We start from the raw sequence: 23,177 nt of genomic DNA on the forward strand, positions 1-23,177 counted from the left end.
AAAAAACAAGCAGATACACTAGATATATGTTGTGATCATGGTGAAAACTGTCTGCTGTCTGGTTCTTTTACTTTTAGATCAAAGTAATTCCTGGGAAGACTGTTTCAGAGACACAGAGGTTAAGTTACCCATCTGCTTTATTTGCACAACAATCAAACTGTATCATTCATGATAAGCAATTGCAGAGAGGTTAAATTATAGTCACATGACGTAAATGAGCTTTAGTGACAAAATAGTGCATGCATAAGAAATACACTGATGAAAAGAAAGGATGGAAGATCACTAAAATCAGGTTTACCATTCTGTCATGACTCAGGTACATATGGTGCATATCTTTGTGAAAATCAGTTACATTAAGCAACATAAATAAAATGTTAGCAGTAATAGGACATCAACCTAGTGAAAGTTACCTCCATAAAGAGACCATCCACCAGTGCAGTCTTCCATGATTCTGTGCTGGGACCTCACCTGTTTGGCATCTACGTTTCTGAAGTAAAAGTCAATATCAAAGGCCTCTGACTGACTAAGTTTGCAGATGACTACAAGCTAGGAACAGTCCCCCAAATGACTTAGCTATCCTGCAGAAAGGTTTGTCCCAAATAAATAACGTGCCAAAATCATGGACTGAAAATAAATGCCAAAGTGCATTATTGTATCCTTTGGGAAGTAATGTACCCCAGAGAACTACCACATTGACAATACACCCTTAAAAGTTCGGGATTTGGGAACTTATGTAGACAGTGACCTAACATTTGACCAACACGTGCCCATTGATGTAAAAAAGTCATTCTATATTGCACAGGTTATAAACAAAAGAATTGTGTTTAGATCTAGTTATGTCATTGTCCCCCCTTTATTCAGCCCTCATTAGGCCAGTCAGTGAGTATAATGCCCCCCTTTTGCATGTATCTACCTGGACACATGCAACAACTAGAATGCCCACTGAGTTACCTTGCTAAAAGGATGCAAGGCCTAAACAACATACCCCATATGGACTGACTGAAAGGTCTTTTACTATATTCAGTATCCTACAGACTGCTAAGAGGTGACCTGTGTCTAGCATACAAAGCATCCTCCGATGTAATACTGATGGACCTACTCAGCCTAGGGATTTAAACCTTTCTTTCAACATCAACAGAATGGTTTGGATGGACAGCTATATCTTGCAGAGGATACCACTGCTCTGGAATGGACTCCCCATCCACATAAAACAAGTTCATTCCTGTCCATATTCAAGCACAACTTGGATTTATAGATGGGAAACAGAAAATTTACCCCAGGACTGTCCATTGTACTACTAATGGACAGAGGCAGTTCCTTGATGCTTTATCACATGCATGGGTCCCCTCAGATTATCTGTGGTATGATCCCAGTAAGTCTCATTGGATAATATATAATTATCGACCATGGGATGGGTAAGGCCAATCTCTAATCAATGGAATAGGGTAATTCGAGTACAAAAAAGGAAACTGGTTAAGCTTAAAATGGCCCGCAAATGCAGCAAGCCTAGTACTTACCTATGAATCTATAATAATAATAATCAAAAAAATTAGTAAATCAGTAAAAAGTAAAGAAAACACCAGAAATACACATCTGTGATGCATAACTAATAATAATAAAAGTAATAATAATAATTATACATGTTTATATAGACAACTGGCAAAAATGATCACAGAGAACATTTTAGTATTCAAGAAGCAGACAAAATGGCAGACAAAACAGGACTGACCTAAGCAGGAAGGAGTGCAAGTGCAGTGAAAATAGCAAAAGCACATACAGAAGGGATTCTGTCCAGCTAAATTAAAAAGAAGTGCAAGCAATCCTGCATAATCACAAGAGGGAGCAGAAGACCAAAGCAGTGACATGAAATTAACTAAGATGAAAAAAATGAAGGTAGACATAATAATCTTCTTCTTTTTCTTTCGGCTTTTCCTGGTTAGGGGTCACCACAGCGGATCACCTGTCCGCCCATGATTGGCAGTGGAGTTTTATGGTGTCGAGTTGCCAGCCCAGTGCCCAACCTTCCACAGAAGGCACACACACGCACACACTCACACCTAGGGCCAATATAGAGTGTCCAATCCACCTACAGCATGTCTTTGGGATATGGGAGGAATCCCACAGGACCACAGGGTGGACATGAATACTCCACACAGAAGACACCCCAGCCGAGGATTGAACCGGAAAACCTTCTATGCAGAGTCTGCATGTCCTCCCTGCATCTGTGTAGGTTTCCTCCCATGTTACAAAGATATATACATCTGGGGCGTTTCTCCCTGGGCCTCAGTTGAAAACTGGCTTTGTTCCAAATTGTTCCAAGTTGGACTTTCCTGGTAAACAAATGTTAAATAAATAAATATATGTTTTAACAAATCACACTAAGATGGGATGGTGACTAAAGACTAAAATATGATTGACATACCACTTCATTAAAGTGGAAACACAGATCCAGGCATGACAGAACATGTAAGCCAGGCCTAAATTAGAGAGAGAGTAACAGAATCAAATTTTAAAGACAGAATTCTTTTTTTTTTCTCAAAGGTTTTGGTCAGCAGTGCTCACACCACTGAGCCCCTTCATTTAAGTGATTGACCTGCTCTTTCAGTGGCGGGCTATTGCCATATTACCAGCTCTGGATTCCTGATCACTTAACCCAGAGCAGTGTAGGACCCTAGAACCTCTGTCATACCCATTATTAGAAAGCCCATGAAGCTTCCTTAGCTGACCAAAGTTTGTTTCATTGAACTCTTTCATTTTATCATGGGCTTTTTTTGGTTAAATCTTTGCAGCAAATCTTGAACCATTTCTAGCTTGAAGAGAAAACTAGATTCCGACCGCTTCTTAATTTAGATGAGATATGCACTAAGTAGTACCTCATAGCACCAGTATGTGTAATGACAGAGATCGATCATTTGACTGTGTCATATAACTACAAAGTGATGATATTAAAAGTATGTAAAGGCTAATGTGTCGCATGACTGAGACCAGTTCCGAATCCACTTAGCTGAAGCAACAGGAGATAGTACATACTATATTACATCACTGTATTACGCCATAGTGACATAATATACACATTCTTGTTGAATGGGTTGTGCATTCAATTTGTACCTATTAGTTTTGTCTAATTAACTTTTGATGCAGTTATGGTTTACACTACCATGCATTGTACATCTCAGTCAGTATTGTGCTGTGCCCACTTATTTAAAAGCATCTGTTGCTAGGGATGGCTGAAAGTTAAATTGCGACATGTTCATGTCCACTGAGACTAGAACTCACCATAACCATCATGGCTGCTGGTTAGAATTATAATCGGTAAGCTTAGGACAACAATGTTCAGCCTGTTAGCAAAGTGTCTGTTCTAATCCAACAGGAGGTCACTTGCTATCATAATCCTCTCCACTGCAGTTTGGTACTATCTGCTTGCAGACAAGATTCATACACTGTGTAATATCTCCTGGTACCATCTGAATGTAAGCAAGATTCATACACTGCGTAATATCTCCCGGTACCATCTGTATGTAAACAAGATTTGTACACTGTGTAATATCTCCTGGTACCATCTGTATGAACACATGATTCGTACACTGTGTAATATCTCCTTGTACCATCTGTATGAACACAAGTTTCGTACATTGTGCAATATCTCCTGGTACCAGCTGCATGAACTTAAGATTCATACACTGTGTAATATCTCCTGGTACCACCTGTATGAACACAAGATTCGTGCACTGTGTAATATCTCCTGGTACCGCCTGTATGAACACAAGATTCGTACACTGTGTAATATCTCCTGGTACCATCTGTATGAAAACAAAATTCGTACACTGTGTAATATCTCCTGGTACCATCTTTACGAACATAACATTCATACACTGTGTAATATTTCCTGGTACCATCTGTATAAACACAAGATTCGTACACTGTGTAATATCTCCTGGTACCACACATATGAACACAAGATTCATACAGTGTGTAATATCTCCTAGTACCATCTGTATGAACACATGACTCATATACTGTGTAATATCTCCTGGTACCATCTGTATAAACACAAGATTCGTACACTGTGTAATATCTCCTGGTACCATCTATATGAAAACAAGATTCGTACACTGTGTAATATCTCCTAGTACCATCTGTATGAACACATGACTCATATACTGTGTAATATCTCCTGGTACCATCTGTATAAACACAAGATTCATACACTGTGTAATATCTCCTGGTACCATCTATATGAAAACATGATTCGTACACTGTGTAATATCTCCTTGTACCATCTATATGAACACATGATTCGTACAATGTGTAATATCTCCTGGTACCATCTGTATGAACACAAGTTTCATACATTGTGCAATATCTCCTGGTACCAGCTGCATGAACTTAAGATTCATACACTGTGTAATATCTCCTGGTACCATCTGTATAAACACAAGATTCGTACACTGTGTAATATCTCCTGGTACCACACATATGAACACAAGATTCATACACTGTGTAATATCTCCTGGTACCATCTATATGAAAACAAGATTCGTGCACTGTGTAATATCTCCTGGTACCATCTGTATGAACACAAGATTCGTACACTATGTAATATCTGCTGGTACCATCTGTATGAACACAATATTCGTTCACTGTAATATCGGGTCTATATTATATGTTCGAAGTCTGAAAACTTTGAACGTTAAATAATCAAATTTAAATGTTCAAATTTTCAAATGTAATAAAAAAACAAAAAAAAAAAACAACAAAAAAAAAACAAACGGAACTTACCTGACTAGTGTAGGCAGGGGGGTAAGCCCTCCTGCATCCCCTACATGGGGGGGCTGTGAGCCCCCCACACCCCCGGTCTTTAAATATACCAACTCCGAGACTGCACTATAGTGCGGTAAAGGGAAGACTTCCCTTACTGGAGAGTAGTGCAGTCTTGCAGTTGGTATATTTAAAGTGCGGGGGTTGTGGGGGGTGCAGAGGGGCTTGCCCCCCTACCTACAGCTGTTAGTTTTGTTTTTTTTTTTTTTTTTAACATATGTTCAAAGTTTTAGAACTTCGAACATTTAAATTCGATATTTTAATGTTCAAAGTTATAAAACTTCGAACATGTGATATAGACTCACAATATCTCCTGGTACCATCTTTATGAATACAAGATTCGTACTGTGTGTAATATCTGCTGGTACCATCTGTATGCACAAAAGATTCATACACTGTGTAATATCTCCTGGTACCATCTGTATGTAAAAAAGATTTGTACACTGTATAATATCTCCCGGTACCTTCTGTATGAACACATAATTCGTACACAGTGTAATATCTCCTGGTACCATCTGTATGAACACAAGATCTGATGTTGTTGATCTTCATTCCTTCCTTTCCATTGGGAATCGGTTCCATCCTCAGAACTGAGCCGACCTTTTACCAAGCTTGTGCCAGCCCTAAACTCTCAAACTAAGATTTTACCCACAATGCCCTCTTCCCTGTTACCTCGGATCTCGTTTGCCGTGTTCTGTAAAGCCGTGTCAAGCCCAGCTCTCGATAAGCTAGTGTTTAAAAATATTTTATAACTGACCCTTTTTGAATTTTCTTTCCTTTTCCTGCCTTAAACTTTTCTATTAGCCTTATCGCACTTTCCACTGCCCTCCCTGTCTTTTTTAAAAATCCCTTTTCTTTGTCTTACCCTTTGTGGTAATCTTCTTTACCATCATTGGTAATATTTCTTCTTACCTTATTAGGTATTCTCTGGCATGCCATTGTTGGTATTTTCCTTTCCTCTTAAAAAAAAAAAAGGAAAAAAAAAAGCTTTTTCCTCCTTTTTCATATGTGTGTGTGTGTGTGTGTGTGTGTGTGTGTGTGTGTGTGTGTGTGTGTGTGTGTGTGTGTGTGTGTGTGTGTGTGTGTGTGTGTGTCCATTATGTCAGAGAGAGAAAAACAAGGCACCACTGGTTTCAAGCAGTGTGATCAATGTGGCTGTAAATTGCCTCAGGCCGATACCCATGACCTATGCATTTATTGTTTGGGTGCCCCGCATCTCTCTGTCCAACCACTTTGCGAGATTTGTAAGAATTTTTCTTTGAGAACTCTCAATGAGCATAGAAATAAGCTGATTTTAAAAGGCCTCCTCAAAACTCCTTTTTCAGAGGCTATCTCTGGGATGGAGGGTTCATCCCCTCATATCACATTAAAAGATCCCATTCCATTCCATTGTCTCCCTCTGGAGACCAAAAGGAACCTAAGGCAAAGATACCAAAAATGACTGAACCTACCAATTTAGACTTGACAGTTCCATCTCCTTTGGCTCTGGCCTTGGCACCATCATCATTTGCTATATCTCTGATTTCTACCTCGACGGCAGACTATTTATTCAGTGCCGACCTTAGCAGTCACTGAACCAATTTTGGTGCTGACGTCATCGGTACAAGCACTCACCACACCGACACTCTAGGCACCACATTCTGCTTCAGAACTGTTGTTGGTTCTTCTCGAACATAAGTTGGATTCTAGATCCCTCCCTGGAGTTGATCTCACATCCCCAAGGATTGATTCACCCAAACATTCCCAGTCTCAAGCTGACAGCTTGGTTCCTCTACTTCCAGTAATTGTCAGGCAGAGTAACTTCACTTCCCCAGTGTGTAATAATCTTATGGCTTCTCATAAACCATCCACCAGAGGGACTTATCTCAGCAAATGGAAAAGATTCCTCTTATGAGTACAAAAGAGATATTTAGACCCTTTTACAGTCCCTATCTCTGTGATTCTTCAATACCCAGCATACCTTCTTGATTCAGGGGCTGCAGCCAAATACACTTGACTGCCATTTCGAATTTTCATAATGGATTCCAAGAATCTTCCCTTATGTCCCACAGACTCTGCAAGATGGTCTTAATGGGTGTTATCCATATTAGACATCCTTTCAGAGAACCAGTGGAACCTTGGGATCTTTTGTTAGTATTGCAATCTCTAACAGGACCTCCCTTTGAACCTGCCTCAGATTGCAACTTAAAGTTCCTATCTTGGAAATCACTGTTTTTAATAGCCATCATGTCAGCCAGATGCAATTCAAAACTTCAAGCCCTGTGCATCAAAAGCCCCTACATAACTTTTCATAAAGACAGAGTATCACTCCAAACTAGCTCATCTTTCTTGCCTAAGGTCATTTCAGAGTTATTGATTAACCAGACAACTGACCTACTAGTATTTTTTCCTAACTACTCAGAGGGGAGTATTGTCTTCACTCATTAGACGTGCATAGACAACTATATTTTTATCTAGACAGAACAAAACCTATTCGGAAAACAGACCAACTATTTGTAGCCTTTTCAGGATCCAGAATGGGGTGTCCAGTCTCAAAAGTTACTTTAGCCAAATGGTTGACAAATTGCATCACATTCATTTATGACAAAAGTAATATCTCTCTGCCCTGTAGAGTCAGAGCCCATTCTATCAGATTAGTAGCCACTTTTGCGGCTTTTCAAGCGAAAGCATCCTTGAATGACATTTGTGCAGCCGGATCTTGGGCCAACCCTCATACCTTCATCACTCATTACAAATTGGGTTTGGAATCCAGGGGAAGAGCATCCTTCGGTTCAATGGTGATCAGGAACATCCTTCTGTAATGGCCTCCCAGGAACAAAGGTAGATGGGGACTCTGTCCCAATAGTAAGGAATGAATGAAGATTAACAACATCAGATAAAGAAGTTATGTCTTACCATAACATTCCATCTGTGTTGTTGATCTTCATTCATTCATTACTTCCCACCCTCCTTTCCCCACCTAAGGCTCCTGGGGGATCGCATTGGGTCCTATGGCTGTTCAATAGGTTTAATCTTACCAGAGACAGCCTCTGCATTTCTAATATCTGGCAAACTTGATCTGAAGTAACAAGGAAGAGGACATTGTGGGTAAAATCATAGCTCGAGAGTTTAAGTCTGGCGCGAGTTTGGTAAAAGGCCGTCATGGTTCCGAGGATGGAATCAATTCCCAACGGTAATGAATGAATGAAGATCAACAACACAGATGGAACATTATGGTAAGACATAACGTTTTCATTCATACACTGTGTAATATCTCCTGGTACTATCTGTATGCATAAAAAATTTGTGCACTGTGAAATATCTGCTGGCACCATCTATATGAACACAAGATTCGTGCACTGTGTAATATCTCCTGGTACCATCTGTATGAAGACAAGATTCATACAGTGTGTAATATCTCCTGGAACAATCTATATGAACACAAGATTCGCACACTGTGTTATATCTGCTGGTACCATCTGTATGAACATAAGATTCGTACACTGTGTAACATCTCCTGGTACCATCTATATGAGCACAAGATCCATACACTGTGTAATATCTCCTGGTACCATCTGTATGAACACATGACTCATATACTGTGTAATATCTCCTGGTACCATCTGTATGAACACAAGATTCATACACTGTGTAATATCTCCTGGTACCACCTGTATGAACACAAGATTCGTACACTGTGTAATATCTCCTGGTACCATCTGTATGAAAACAAGATTCGTACACTGTGTAATATCTACTGGTACCATCTTTATGAACATAACATTCATATACTGTAATATCGGGTCTATATTATATGTTCGAAGTTTGAAAACTTTGAACGTTAAATAATCAAATTTAAATGTTCAAAGTTTCAAGCATCTAACATATAATAAAAAAAAAACAAAAACAAATGGAACTTACCTGACTAGTGTAGGCAGGGGGGCAAGCCCTCCTGCACCCCCTACATGGGGGGCTGTGAGGCCCCCACACCCCCCGCTCTTTAAATATACCAACTCAGAGACTGCACTATAGTGTGGTAAAGGGAAGATTTCCCTTTCTGCAGTGTAGTGCAGTCTTGCAGTTGGTATATTTAAAGAGGGGGGGTTGTGGGGTGTGCAGAGGGGCTTTCCCCCCTGCCTACAGCTGTTAGTTTTGGGTTTGTTTTTTTTTTTTTTTAACATATGTTCGAAGTTTTATAACTTCGAACATTTAAATTCGATATTTTAATGTTCAAAGTTATAAAACTTCGAGCATGTGATATAGACTCACAATATCTCCTGGTACCATCTGTATGAACACGATTCGTACAGTGTGTAATATCTCCTGGTACCATCTTTATGAACATAAGATTCATACACTATGTAATATCTGCTGGTACCATCTGTATGTAAAAAAGATTCGTACACTGTATAATATCTCCTGGTACCATCTGAATGAACACAAGATTCATACACTGTGTAATATCTCCTGGTACCATCTGAATGAACACAAGATTCATACACTGTGTAATATCTCCTGGTACCATCTATATGAACACAAGTTCTGATGTTGTTAATCTTCATTTATTCCTTACCATTGGGAATCGGTTCCATCCTTGGAAATGAGCCGGCCTTTTATCAAGCTTGCGCCAGCCCTAAACTCTCAAACTAAGATTTTACCCACAATGCCCTCTTCCCTGTTTCCTCAGATATTGTTTGCCGTGTTGCCATAAAGCTGTGTCAAGCCTAGCTCTCGATAAGCTAAGTGTTTAAACATATGTTATAACTGACCCTTTTTGAATTTTCTTGCCTTTTCCTGCCTTAAACTTTTCTATTAGCCTTATCGCACTTCCCACTGCCCTCCCTGTCTTTTTTAAAAATCCCTTTTCCTCGTCTTACCCTTTGTGGTAATCTTCTTTACCATCATTGGTAATATCTCTTCTTACCTTATTAGGTATTCTCTTGTATGCCATTGTTGGTATTTTCCTTTTCTTGTAAAAAAAAAAAAAAAAAAAGGTTTTTCCTCCTTTTTCATGTGTGTGTGTGTGTGTGTGTGTGTGTGTGTGTGTCCATTATGTCAGAGAGAAAAACAAGGCACCACTGGTTTCAAGCAGTGTGATCAATGTGGCTGTAAATTGCCTCAGTCAGATACCCATGACCTATGCATTTATTGTTTGGGAGATTTGTAAGAATTTTTCTTCAAGAACTCTCAATGAGCATAGAAATCAGTTGATTTTAAATGGGATCCACAAAACTCCCTTTTCAGATGCTATCTCTGGGATGGAGGGTTCATCCCCGCTCCTAGTAAACATCACAATAAAAGATCCCATTCCATTCCATTGTCTCCCTCTGGAGACCAAAAGGAACCTAAGGCAAAGATACCAAAAATGCCTGAACCTACCAATTTAGACTTGACAGTTCCATCTCCTTTGGCTCTGGCCTTGGCACCATCATCATTTGCTATATCTCCGATTTCTACCTCAATGGCAGACGATTGCTTTGGTGCCAACCTTAGCAGTCACTGAACCAATTTCGGTGCTGACGTCATCAGTGCAAGCACTCATGGCACCGACACTCTAGGCACCACATTCTGCTTCAGAACTGTTGTTGGTTCTTTTCGGACCTAAGTTGGATTCTAGATCCCTCCCTGGAGTTGATCTCACATCCTCAAGGATTGATTCACACGAACATTCCCAGTCTCAAGCTGACAGCTTGGTTCCTCCACTTCCAGTGATTGTCAGGCAGAGTAACTTCACTTCCCCAGTGCGCAATAATCTTATGGCTTCTCATAAACCATCCACCAGAGGGACTTATCTCAGCAAATGGAAAAGATTCCTTTTATGAATACAGAAGAGGTATTTAGACCCTTTTACAGTCCCTATCTCTATGATTCTTCAATACCCAGCATACCTTCTTGATTCAGGGGCTGCAGCCAAATACACTTGGCTGCCATTTCGAATTTTCTTAATGGATTCCAAGAATCTTCCCTTATGTCCCACAGACTCTGCAAGATGTTCTTAAATGGTGTTATCCATATTAGACTTCCTTTCAGAGAACCAGTGGAACCTTGGGATCTTTCATTAGTATTGCAATCTCTAACAGGACATCCCTTTGAACCTGCTTCAGATTGCATCCTAAAGTTCCTATCTTGGAAATCACTGTTTTTAATAGCCATCATGTCAGCCAGACACATATCAGAACTTCAAGCCTTGTGAATCAAATGCCCCTACATAACTTTTCATAAAGACAGAGTATCACTCCAAACTAACCCATCATTTTTCCCAAGGTCATTTCAGAATTATTGATTAACCAGACAACTGACCTACTAGTATTTTTTCCTAACTACTATAATAGAGGGGAGTATTGTCTTCAGTCATTAGACTTGCATAGACAACTATATTTTTATCTAGACAGAACAAAACCTATTCGGAAAACAGACCAATTATTTGTAGCCTTTTTCAGGATCCAGAATGGGGTGTCCAGTCTCAAAAGTTACTTTAGCCAAATGGTTGAGAAATTGCATCACGTTCATTTATGACAAAAGTAATATCTCTCTGCCCTGTAGAGTCAGAGCCCATTCTATCAGCTTAGTAGCCACTTCTGCGGCTTTTCCTGCAAAAGCAGCCTTGAATGACATTTGTGTAGCCACATCTTGGGCCAACCCTCATACCTTCATCAATCATTACAAATTGGATTTGGCCTCCAGGGGAAGAACATCTTTCGGTTCTATGGTGCTCAGGAACATCCTTCCGTAATGGCCTCCCAGGAACAAAGGTAGCTGGGGACTCTGTCCCAATGGTAAGGAATGAATGAAGATTAACAACATCAGATAAAGAAGTTATGTCTTACCATAAAGTTCCATCTGTGTTGTTGATCTTCATTCATTCATTACTTCCCACCCTCCTTTCCCCACCTAAGGCTCCTGGGGGATCACATTGGGTCCTATGGCTGTTCAATAGGTTTAATCTGACCAGAGACAGCCTCTGCTTTTCTAATATCTGGCAAACTGGATCTGAAGTAACAAGGAAGAGGGAACTGTGTGTAAAATCATAGCTCGAGAGTTTAGGACTGGCAGTAGTCTGGTAAAAGGCCTGCTCGGTTCCGAGGATGGAATTGATTCCCAACAGTAATGAATGAATGAAGATCAGCAACAGAGATGGAACATTATGGTAAGACATAACTTTTTCATTCATACACTGTGTAATATCTCCTGGTAATATCTGTATGTAAAAAAGATTTGTGCACTGTGTAACATCTCCTGGTACCATCTGTATGAAGACAAGATTCGTACAGTGTGTAATATCTCCTGGTACCATCTGTATGAGCACAAGATCCATACACTGTGTAACATCTCCTGGTACTGTCTGTATGAGCACAAGATTCGTGCACTGTGTAATATCTGGTGGTACCATCTGTATGAACACAAGGTTCGTGCACTGTGTAATATCTGGTGGTACCATCTGTATGAACACAAGATTCGTGCACTGTGTAATATCTGGTGGTACCATCTGTATGAACACAAGATTCGTGCACTGTGTAATATCTGGTGGTACCATCTGTATGAACACAAGATTCGTACACTGTGTAATATCTCCTGGTATCATCTGTATGAACACAAGATTCGTACACTGTGTAATATCTCCTGGTATCATCTGTATGAACACAAGATTCGTACACTATGTAATATCTCCTGGTATCATCTGTATGAACACAAGATTCATACACTGTGTAATATCTGCTGGTATCATCTGTATGAACACATGATTCGTACACTGTGTAATATCTCCTGGTATCATCTGTATGAACACAAGATTCGTGCACTGTGTAATATCTGCTGGTATCATCTGTATGAACACAAGATTCGTGCACTGTGTAATATCTGCTGGTATCATCTGTATGAACACATGATTCGTACACTGTGTAATATCTGCTGGTACCATCTGTATGAACACAAGATTTGTGCACTGTGTAATATCTGCTGGTACCATCTGTATGAACACAAGATTTGTGCACTGTGTAATATCTGCTGGTACCATCTGTATGAACACAAGATTTGTGCACTGTGTAATATCTGCTGGTACCATCTGTATGAACATAAGATTCTTACACTGTGTAATATCTCTTGGTACCATCTGTATGAACACAAGATTCGTACACTGTGTAATATCTCCTGGTACCATCTGTATGAACACAAGATTCGTGCACTGTGTAATATCTGCTGGTATCATCTGTATGAACACAAGATTCGTGCACTGTGTAATATCTGCTGGTATCATCTGTATGAACACAAGATTCGTACACTGTGTAATATCTGCTGGTACCATCTGTATGAACACAAGATTTGTGCACTGTGTAATATCTGCTGGTACCATCTGTATGAACACAAGATTTGTGCACTGTGTAATATCTGCTGGTACCATCTGTATGAACATAAGATTCTTACACTGTGTAATATCTCTTGGTACCATCTGTATGAACACAAGATTCGTACACTGTGTAATATCTCCTGGTACCATCTGTATGAACACAAGATTCGTGCACTGTGTAATATCTCCTGGTACCATCTGTATGAACACAAGATTCGTGCACTGTGTAATATCTGCTGGTACCATCTGTATGAACACAAGATTCGTACACAGTGTAATATCTGCTGGTATCATCTGTATGAACACAAGATTCGTACACAGTGTAATATCTCCTGGTACCATCTGTATGAACACAAGATTCGTGCACTGTGTAATATCTCCTGGTACCATCTGTATGAACACAAGATTCGTGCACTGTGTAATATCTGCTGGTACCATCTGTATGAACACAAGATTCGTACACAGTGTAATATCTGCTGGTATCATCTGTATGAACACAAGATTCGTACACTGTGTAATATCTGGTGGTACCATCTGTATGAACACAAGATTCGTACACTGTGTAATATCTCCTGGTATCATCTGTATGAACACAAGATTCGTACACTGTGTAATATCTCCTGGTATCATCTGTATGAACACAAGATTCATACACTGTGTAATATCTGCTGGTATCATCTGTATGAACACATGATTCGTACACTGTGTAATATCTCCTGGTATCATCTGTATGAACACAAGATTCGTGCACTGTGTAATATCTGCTGGTATCATCTGTATGAACACAAGATTCGTGCACTGTGTAGTATCTGCTGGTATCATCTGTATGAACACATGATTCGTACACTGTGTAATATCTGCTGGTACCATCTGTATGAACACAAGATTTGTGCACTGTGTAATATCTGCTGGTACCATCTGTATGAACACAAGATTTGTGCACTGTGTAATATCTGCTGGTACCATCTATATGAACACAAGATTCGTGCACTGTGTAATATCTGCTGGTACCATCTGTATGAACACAAGATTTGTGCACTGTGTAATATCTGCTGGTACCATCTATATGAACACAAGATTCGTGCACTGTGTAATATCTGCTGGTACCATCTGTATGATCACAAGATTCGTACACAGTGTAATATCTCCTGGTACCATCTGTATGAACACAAGATTCGTACACAGTGTAATATCTCCTGGTACCATCTGTATGAACACAAGATTCGTACACGGTGTAATATCTCCTGGTATCATCTGTATGAACACAAGATTCGTACACAGTGTAATATCTGCTGATATCATCTGTATGAACACAAGATTCGTACACTGTGTAATATCTGCTGGTATCATCTGTATGAACACAAGATTCGTACACAGTGTAATATCTGCTGGTACCATCTGTATGAACACAAGATTCATGCACTCTCTAATATCTCCCTGCATCTAATGCCCCAGTGATTGAGTCTCTGATCACCGCTATTCCTCTGCCAGCCCTTACTGAATTGAAACTCCTGTGCGGTCTACTTCAACTGTTTTTGCCATTCTTTCCCTAGATTATTCTTTCCAATCAGTGTTTCCTCTGCTCTCCTGCTTATCACTCCTTTCCAACTGTGCAGTTCCTTTCTTTTCCATCCTCCTGTACTCTCTCTGCTTGTTTTCCTTACCGCTCTCTATCATTCCTCCTCTCTTACCTTCCTTTCCTCCTTATTCCTTACTTCCTTCAGTCCCTCTAAGTCATTACATTCACTCCTTGTTCTGTCTGTAGCTGTCCGCTGCCTTCCTGTTGAAGCTGCCCACCTGTTCTTCCATTCCTGCATCTGTCTTTTTCTTGCTTGCCTTATCTCCCTTGCCACCTCATTCGTACAATTTACAACCTTCCTGTAGGTTATTATTGTATCCACAGTGTCCTAACTTGATAGTAACAGAATGACAATCGACAGTCATAAGCTACAGACTGCATATATTGATATTCCTTAAAGAAATGCAACACTTTTTCACTCACACTTTTGATACCATCGATGTGAAACAGTAGGGCATGACATAACAGAAGTAGATAGAAAGAAGTTAAGAGATTATCTGTTGTCACTGTAATGTACTTTAAATAATATAAACAAGAGAGCATGTCCTGACTACTCCCTTTTATTTACTCCAGACCAGATATTTTGCAAGTAAATAATTATTTAAGGTTTCATAAGGAGTCACACAACATAAAGACAATGCAGTGCCAGATGTTGATGTCCCCTGTTGTAAACTATAGTAAAGTGATTAAAGGAGCATTGTCAATAAAATAAGTAACTATAAGAAAGTTGGGAAGCAGAAATTAAGACAGTAATCCTTTCTCACAGCAAGAGGTTCTCTGGTTCGATCCTCGGCTGGGGTGCCTTCTGTGCGGAGTCTGCATGTCCTCCCTGTGGTCGCGTGGGTTTCCTCCGGGTGCTCCGGTTTCCTCCCACATCCCAAAGACATGCTGCAGGTGGATTGGACACTCTAAATTGGCCCTAGGTGTGCGTGTGAGTGTGCCTTCTGTGGAAGGTTGGGTGCCGGGCTGGCAACTCGACACCGTAAAACTCCACTGCCATTCAATGTGCGGACAAGGTGATCCGCTGTGGCGACCCCTAACCGGGAAAAAGCCGAAAGAAGAAGAAGAAGAAGAAGAAGAATCCTTTAGTGCATGCAAAATGCTACATATCACAAAGTTTATATGGGTGAGATGCATAGTTTTTGTTTTCTGTTCTTCTTGCAGTTGTCAGAAGTTACAGATGTAGTTTTTTTCAGGGGTGAGCTTGCTGATTTTGAGGTTTTGCCCTACACCCTTCATTTCTAGATATACTAACTCTATGATTGTACCAACTTTTTAAAGCATATATCTAGAAATAAACTGTATCTTCCTGATTACTTGAACCAATACAGCAGGACTGTTCAGCTGTGAGCAGTTAACCCAGAAACAGTTGGAACACAGGGAAAGTAAAAGACAACTAAAATATACCTGGGGCAGATTCATGAACACCCACACTTAGTACTGCTATTGTTTCCATGTCACTCCATGCTGCACACAGGATAGTGTCGTATTTTGTACTCACTGAGCGACTCTACACTTAGTAGAGCCTCAGAACAAGGGTGAATGGCAGAAAATTCTAATGAAAGCATAAGTAGCAGAATTACATGCTAATTAACCAGTCCAACATGGTGGAGCTATTCGGGAACCAATAAATTAATTGTGTTCACTGGTGTAGGCATTTGCCCTGAAATACAACACTCCTTGGATTACAGCCATGATTACACTTACAGAAAAGTGTTAGGGGTCGCTGCTGCCATCATTAACCAATATGTGCAGCAGGCTTTAATTCGAGTTGCTGCTGCTGCCAGATGTCAGCCAAGAATAAAAAGGGTGTTTAGACCCCATTTGACTTATCATGGACAGCATGGCACAGAAATTGTAGAGGGATAATGTGTGGACATGGCAATACTAGAGGAAATGTGCAACCTCTGCCACCCTCACCTGTGACCCCAGGGAAATTGTAGGTAATCCATCCCAGTAGAAACAAAGGTATGTGTAGCATTAAGTATATGAGCAACAGGTACTTTCTAGAAACTGACAGGGAATATATTAGGGTTGTCACTAGCTCACCTTCTAGAATGTTACATTAGATTCTAAATTCAGTGCTATAACATGCAAGGCAACATATCAGTTTTCCACGCACCCCAGAGAAGAGAGCAAGAACTATGCAGGCATTCTATGCAGTAGCACACTTCTCGGAAGTATTGGAGGCTATAGATTGCACACACATAAAAATAATACCCCCACCTGGTGAACAGGAAAGGAGGTATATTAACAGAAAAAGATTCCAGTCTATAAACTGTCATGTTATCTATAATAGCCAAGGGATCATCTACAATGTCTGTGTAGGTAATCCAAGCAGTTTTCACAACTCACGCATATGGCACACCTGTGAAATGTACACAGCATATGGCACACCTGTGAAATGTACACAAGGTTTGCTAGAGTGACTTTCCATAAGTGCATCTAATTGGGGATGCATGTTATGCACTGGAACCGTGGCTCATGACACCCATAAGAAAACCACACAACCCCACTGAGCAAGGATGCACTGCCCACGCTCAAACTAGAAATATCACAGTACATGTATTTGGCTTGCTTAAATCAAGTTTCTAGTGTCTAGACACATCAGGAGCTGCCCTGCAGTATGACTGAGCAACCTTTGCCCAAATACTCACAGTCTGGGTCATGTCACACAATATAATTCTCAGGAAACAGATTAAACAAGGACAACAAGTGGTAGGACCACAGATAGGACCAGCATCTTCAGCACATAGAGATGAGGAATCTGAAGGAGAACCACCAGGTGCAGATGTTGCTGACAGCTGTAGACACGCACAATATGCCATGGCTCTGGCTAAAAGGCAAAGGATAGCTCATACACACACACACACACACACACACACACACACACACACACACACACACACACACACACACACACACACACACACACACACACACACACACACTCACACACACACACACACACACTCAGACTATCCAAGTAAAAACCTAAGATCCTAAGTGCATATAAATATTTAAACTGATACCTGCAAAAGTGCACAGTCTTTACTTAACCATGTAATGGCTGTGTTCTGTTAGTACTAGAAAGAGACAACCCCCAAGGACACATCTTGTAGCTGCAGTGTTAACATAAGTGTGGAACCTGTATAGAAAAGGTATATAACTGATTACTCTCATATACAAATATTTGTATGTCCCTAAGCTGGAACCTGTCTCAGTTGTACAGTACTGCCAGTAATAGCTCATGAGTGAAGTTTATAATATACAACTCTGGATTTTGCCCTGTACTGTGCATCAAGCATTTCAGTTCACCACTGTATATAAACCAGTAAGCAGGTCAATGGTAGCATTATTTGCACAAGTCAACCAATAAGCCATACTTAAATATCTACTTTGACTGCATTACTAAGAATAGTAACACAAATACAGTGAGGGTCAACAATTCCATAAACAATCATTCACAAATGAGTAGAAACAATCAATAAAAACATTTGTTTTGCAATACATTAACATTAAAGCAAGTTTCTGGGTAAGCAGGCAAGCATTAGCTATCTGCTCTGTGCATCGTACATATATGCAACCCTAAGTCACAAATATGTGGAATGGGCAGGGCATTGTTATTATCATTTATACAGGGTGGGGGTTCAGAATGGCAAGCCTGACACTAAAGAAGTGAGTGTGTGTGAGTATGAGTAGCACAAAATGTATTAATTTAGAATGTAATTGTCAGGACCAGTAGTAAGATAAGTATATCAGTCAACAGTAGTGTTCGGATAATGTGTTTGGCGAGTGTGTGTGTGTTTGTGTGTGTGTTTGTGTGTGTGTGTGTGTGTGTGTGTGTGTGTGTGTGTGTGTGTGGGGGGGGGGCGGTATGGGCAAGTTTTTGCTCAATATGTGTATCTTTGCATGAACACAATCAAGCATGGTGTTAACACCACTTCCTGGCATCTCAGACAAGTGTAAGCTATGCATGGTAGAGTAGTCAGTTTAGTGTCATCACTCCTGACCATGAGAGCTACCTCTGCCAGATGTTGCACTGCTAGTTCCATGGTCATGACTAGAAGTTAGGGTGCTACTTGAATGTTAATGATGTCTGCTGGATGAGCTCTCATCACGACTATGTCCAGGACCATGATCACATGGCCTACTACATTTGGGTGTAGACCACAATCACTGACGGAGCAGTGGAAGTAATACCACTATTGGAGCAGGATCTTGCATGGCCACAATGACAGATACTGGACAATGTAGTGGCTTTCCAGCCATGTGGATGCCAACCCCCCCAGCAGATATAACCATTACAGACACTACCTGATCCAGTGTGCCATTCATCCTGTCCAGAGAGTTACCCACATGGTTTAGGCAGTCCCACATGTCAGAATGCATAATGTTTAGTACTCACACTATCTCTTCCAAAGCCCTGGTGGGACATGTCTGTCCTGTGTGATAGCCCTATACATATGTCCAGGAGCAGCTACTGACATACGAACACAAGGAAAAGGGTGGACAACAGGCCTCCTCTGAGCACCTCTACCAACCCACCTATGTGGCACTTTGTCCTATGGGGGGAATCAACCAGTTATGCCACACTACTTTGATCAAATATGTCACCCTCAACCTGTCCTATGTCTGAAGTCTATGTGTCTTGGGTATGCATAGACCTACTGAATGTGTCTGAAATATGGGCAGGGGATGTTGGAGGCAGAACCTCAGAGTTAGACTGACCCTCAGAACCTCCAGAATGTACCTCTTCATCACCAGCATCATCATCAGTGGCTACAGATACTCTGACATCAGGCATTAGGAGCTCCACATTGCCACTGGCAGGATCAGTTATGATAACAAGTAATCAACATAACAAAGAGAGAAACAGAATACAAATTGGTCACACTTATGTTAAACATATTAAAAAGTAATAGTTGCTAATGCAATGCAAAAATGTCTTTCATGTACACATACATCTACCTTAATAAAAAGGTGTGCTCACCATGTAAACAGTCATGTAAACTTAGAACCAGCCTACATATAAGAAAGGGAGATGAAAGATGGCTGATAAGCATCACAATGCAAATGATAACAGAAACAGAAAACAATCCCTTTGACAGCTGCAGAATAAAAAGCATGTTATGGAAAAGTGTACTGTCCATTTACTTCCTCCCTCCTTCTCTCTCTCTTTCTCTCTCTATCTCTCTTCAAGGCTCATCTACACCTCTACACCACCCTTCTTACTGTCTCACTGTCCCCCCCCTCTCTCTCTCTATATATATATATATATATATATATATATATATATATATATATATATATATATATATATATATATATATATAAATAGTAAATAATCCAGTAGCGATAAGCAGCATACAACCCAAGACTTATTGGAAAGTCCACCGATCTCCAGCTTCAAATAAATCCAAGCAGCGAAGTTAGAATAACTTGATTTAATTCACAAAAACAACAGGACAAGACATAGAACGTAAAATCTGGACTCATCTATGTATATACATTGTTTACAGCTATTACATTTTCTGGTACCTGTAAATCTGGGAGCGTCACTTAATCCCACACAATTACCTATTTTATTACGGTAGCAAAGCTGTTGTTTCAATGTTTTGTTATTGCTAAAAATAAACCTTGGTTTGTTGCCTAGCAATTCCTTGGTCTTGTCATCAACTAGTAGAATGAGTCCAATAAGTCTTGGGTTGTATGCTGCTTATCGCTACTGGATTATTTACTATTTGTTTTTTGGTTTGGGCTGTTTGTGTGTGGATATACTCGATGAACATGGATGTCTTGTCCTGTTGTTTTTGTGAATTAAATCAAGTTATTCTAACTTCGCTGCTTGGAATTATTTGAAGCTGGAGATCGGTGGACTTTCCAATAAGTCTTGGGTTGTATGCTGCTTATCGCTACTGGTTTATTTACTATTTGTCTTTTGGTTTGGGCTGTTTGTGTGTGGATATACTCGATATATATATATATATATATATATATATATATATATATATATATATATATATATATATATATTTTATGGGTCTACTTTACATAAGCGAAATGCCACTTACCTGACTTTTAAATCGCAGAGATGAAAGCACTGAAAAACACTTAAATAAACATATCACCAACAAAAACCTACAGGTAAATAACCGCTTGGCCACCATGGTGAACTTTGCCCCTTTCCCCACTGTAGTGCAATCTCAGAGTTGGTATATTTAGTTACGGGTGGTGGGGAGGAGCAAAGCCCCCTACATGGGTGGTTTTCATGTGGTTACATTTTCGTGTTTTGTTGTGGTGCAAATGGTTACTTACTGTAGTTCTTTGTCAGTGATGTAATTGTTCATTTATGTAGAATTTCTGGGCTTTCATCTTGATGATTTAAAAGTTAGGTAAGTGGTATTTCAATTATCTAAAGTAGACCCATATTTATATATCTAGATCTATAATGAGAAGTATTTAATTATATTGCATACCTGTAAGTTCTTCAGTACACAGACTTGGGTTATCCTCCATGTCAGCACCAACATCAGTGTTTCCATGTGAACCCTGTGCTGAGCTGCTTGGATCTCTGATAGTGGACAGGAACTCCTCTGTTTCAGTCAGTAGTAGTTTGATAGCAGGACCTGTGTGATCAGGTCACTGCCCCTACATCTTATTTTTGGATAGGTGCAGCCATGCTCTCCTACTGCATTGACTACATATAGGAAAGGGAGATGAAACATGAGAGAGAGAAAAAAGGAGGGAAGAAGCAAAATGGACAGTATACTTTTCCATAACATATTTTTTTTATTCTGCTCCTAGATACAGTCACAGGAGGACTTGCCACCTCTGCTGATCTCTGATAGGAAAGACCCCTATTGATGTAGTGCCTGAATGATCTCTTCATTCTCTGCTTCATTTTATATTAGTTTATAGGGCACACACTCCTTGTGCAACAAAGCCATGTGTTCGAGGAAACATAAAAGGAAAAATAAAAGTCACAACTGATTGTTAACAAAACAAATATATATCAATGTATGCATCCATCATGCACAAAATAATTAAAAACATAAGGCTCTATATGAGTACACACACGTTAAATATAGAAACCCACCCCTACCCCCCTCAAAAAAGAAAGGAAATGAAAAACAATGTAAAAAAGTATGTCAGGATGGCAACAGTAGTATATTACAGCATTATCAAATGGAATTTATACTTTTCAAGTAAAACTGATTAAAACTTTTGTGGGTGTGAAGGCTGCTAGCGTAGCTAGATAGAATGTTGTAGATAATTCTGTCATTTGTAAATATTAATATAAGCCACAGGCTTGTTCTCTTAAATGTAAGAAAATTGTGTTACATGTTGAATGTCAAAATGCAACAACAGTCCACTCTGCTAGAAGAAAGCTGATAAGTCAAGCATTGTATAACTGTTTGATCTTACACTCGGAGCCATGATGTCTGGACCAGCAGATTCCTTCTATTGTTTTGAGACCAGAGTTAATTGCTAGACTTTACATATATAATGTTTTTATTTGCTGTGGTTTCCTGACCAGGTGCAAGATCAAAGATGTGTTAAACTCTGAGTTTCTGTTAGCCTGGGAACCAGAGGAGAATGATGCAATCTAAAATGAGTCAGCAGTGGTGTATTATCAATTTAAAACTTTGTCTCAGAGAGAGAGAGAGAGAGCATTTTGTATTTTGTCTAAAGCTGCCAACAACTCACCAGTATGCTACTTTTGCTCTATATGTAAGTTTATTTAAAACTGTGGTTGCTCTTAGGAAAAGATAGAAAATAGTAAGTTTAGTCTAGCTGTTTTCTATATTTATGTCAGAACTATTCTACAGTATTATTTTAAGCATTTTCCTGTGATGTCTGAACTCTTGACTAACACTGTGTAGTAAGTATTGTCTTGTGTTTTTATTATTTATTATTAAATATTTTTAAACCTTTCAACTGTGGCTGTTTTGTGTAGAGATAATTTAAGCTCTAGAGTACATTGCGTGTATATAGTGATACTGTACAAAGCCACTCCAATAAGCCTTAAAAGTTCTGGCCACACCTTTTTAGTAGCTGATATTAGGGGTTCAGGTGGCAGTGGCTTACTACCTTATAGCCTGGGCAGAAGGGCCATACCTAGTGAGCCTGTGCCAGAATTCCCCAGGAGTGTCTGTGTATTTGTATATAAATCATATGTCAAAGAGTGTGTGTGTGTGTGTGTGTGTGTGTGTGTGTGTGTGTGTGTGTGTCAGCTACTTGGGCAGGAACATGAAGCACTGGTTGGACAGAGAGAGTGGTGGGAGGACTTGGCTTGGAACCTTGGCTAAGGACTCCACTCTATAGCTGTGCCAGTGGAGAGTCTTATTGGGGATCTGGAGAGAAAAGGGAGAAACCAGCATCAGACTGACTGTGATCTCTGTGTGTTCTTAGGGGAAATTGTATTTTACTGTGTGTATATTTGTCATCCTTCCT

Source organism: Protopterus annectens, chromosome 11.part0 (genome assembly GCF_019279795.1).
Source record: "Protopterus annectens isolate FY-2018-M chromosome 11.part0, PAN1.0, whole genome shotgun sequence".
Lineage (NCBI taxonomy): Eukaryota > Metazoa > Chordata > Ceratodontiformes > Protopteridae > Protopterus > Protopterus annectens.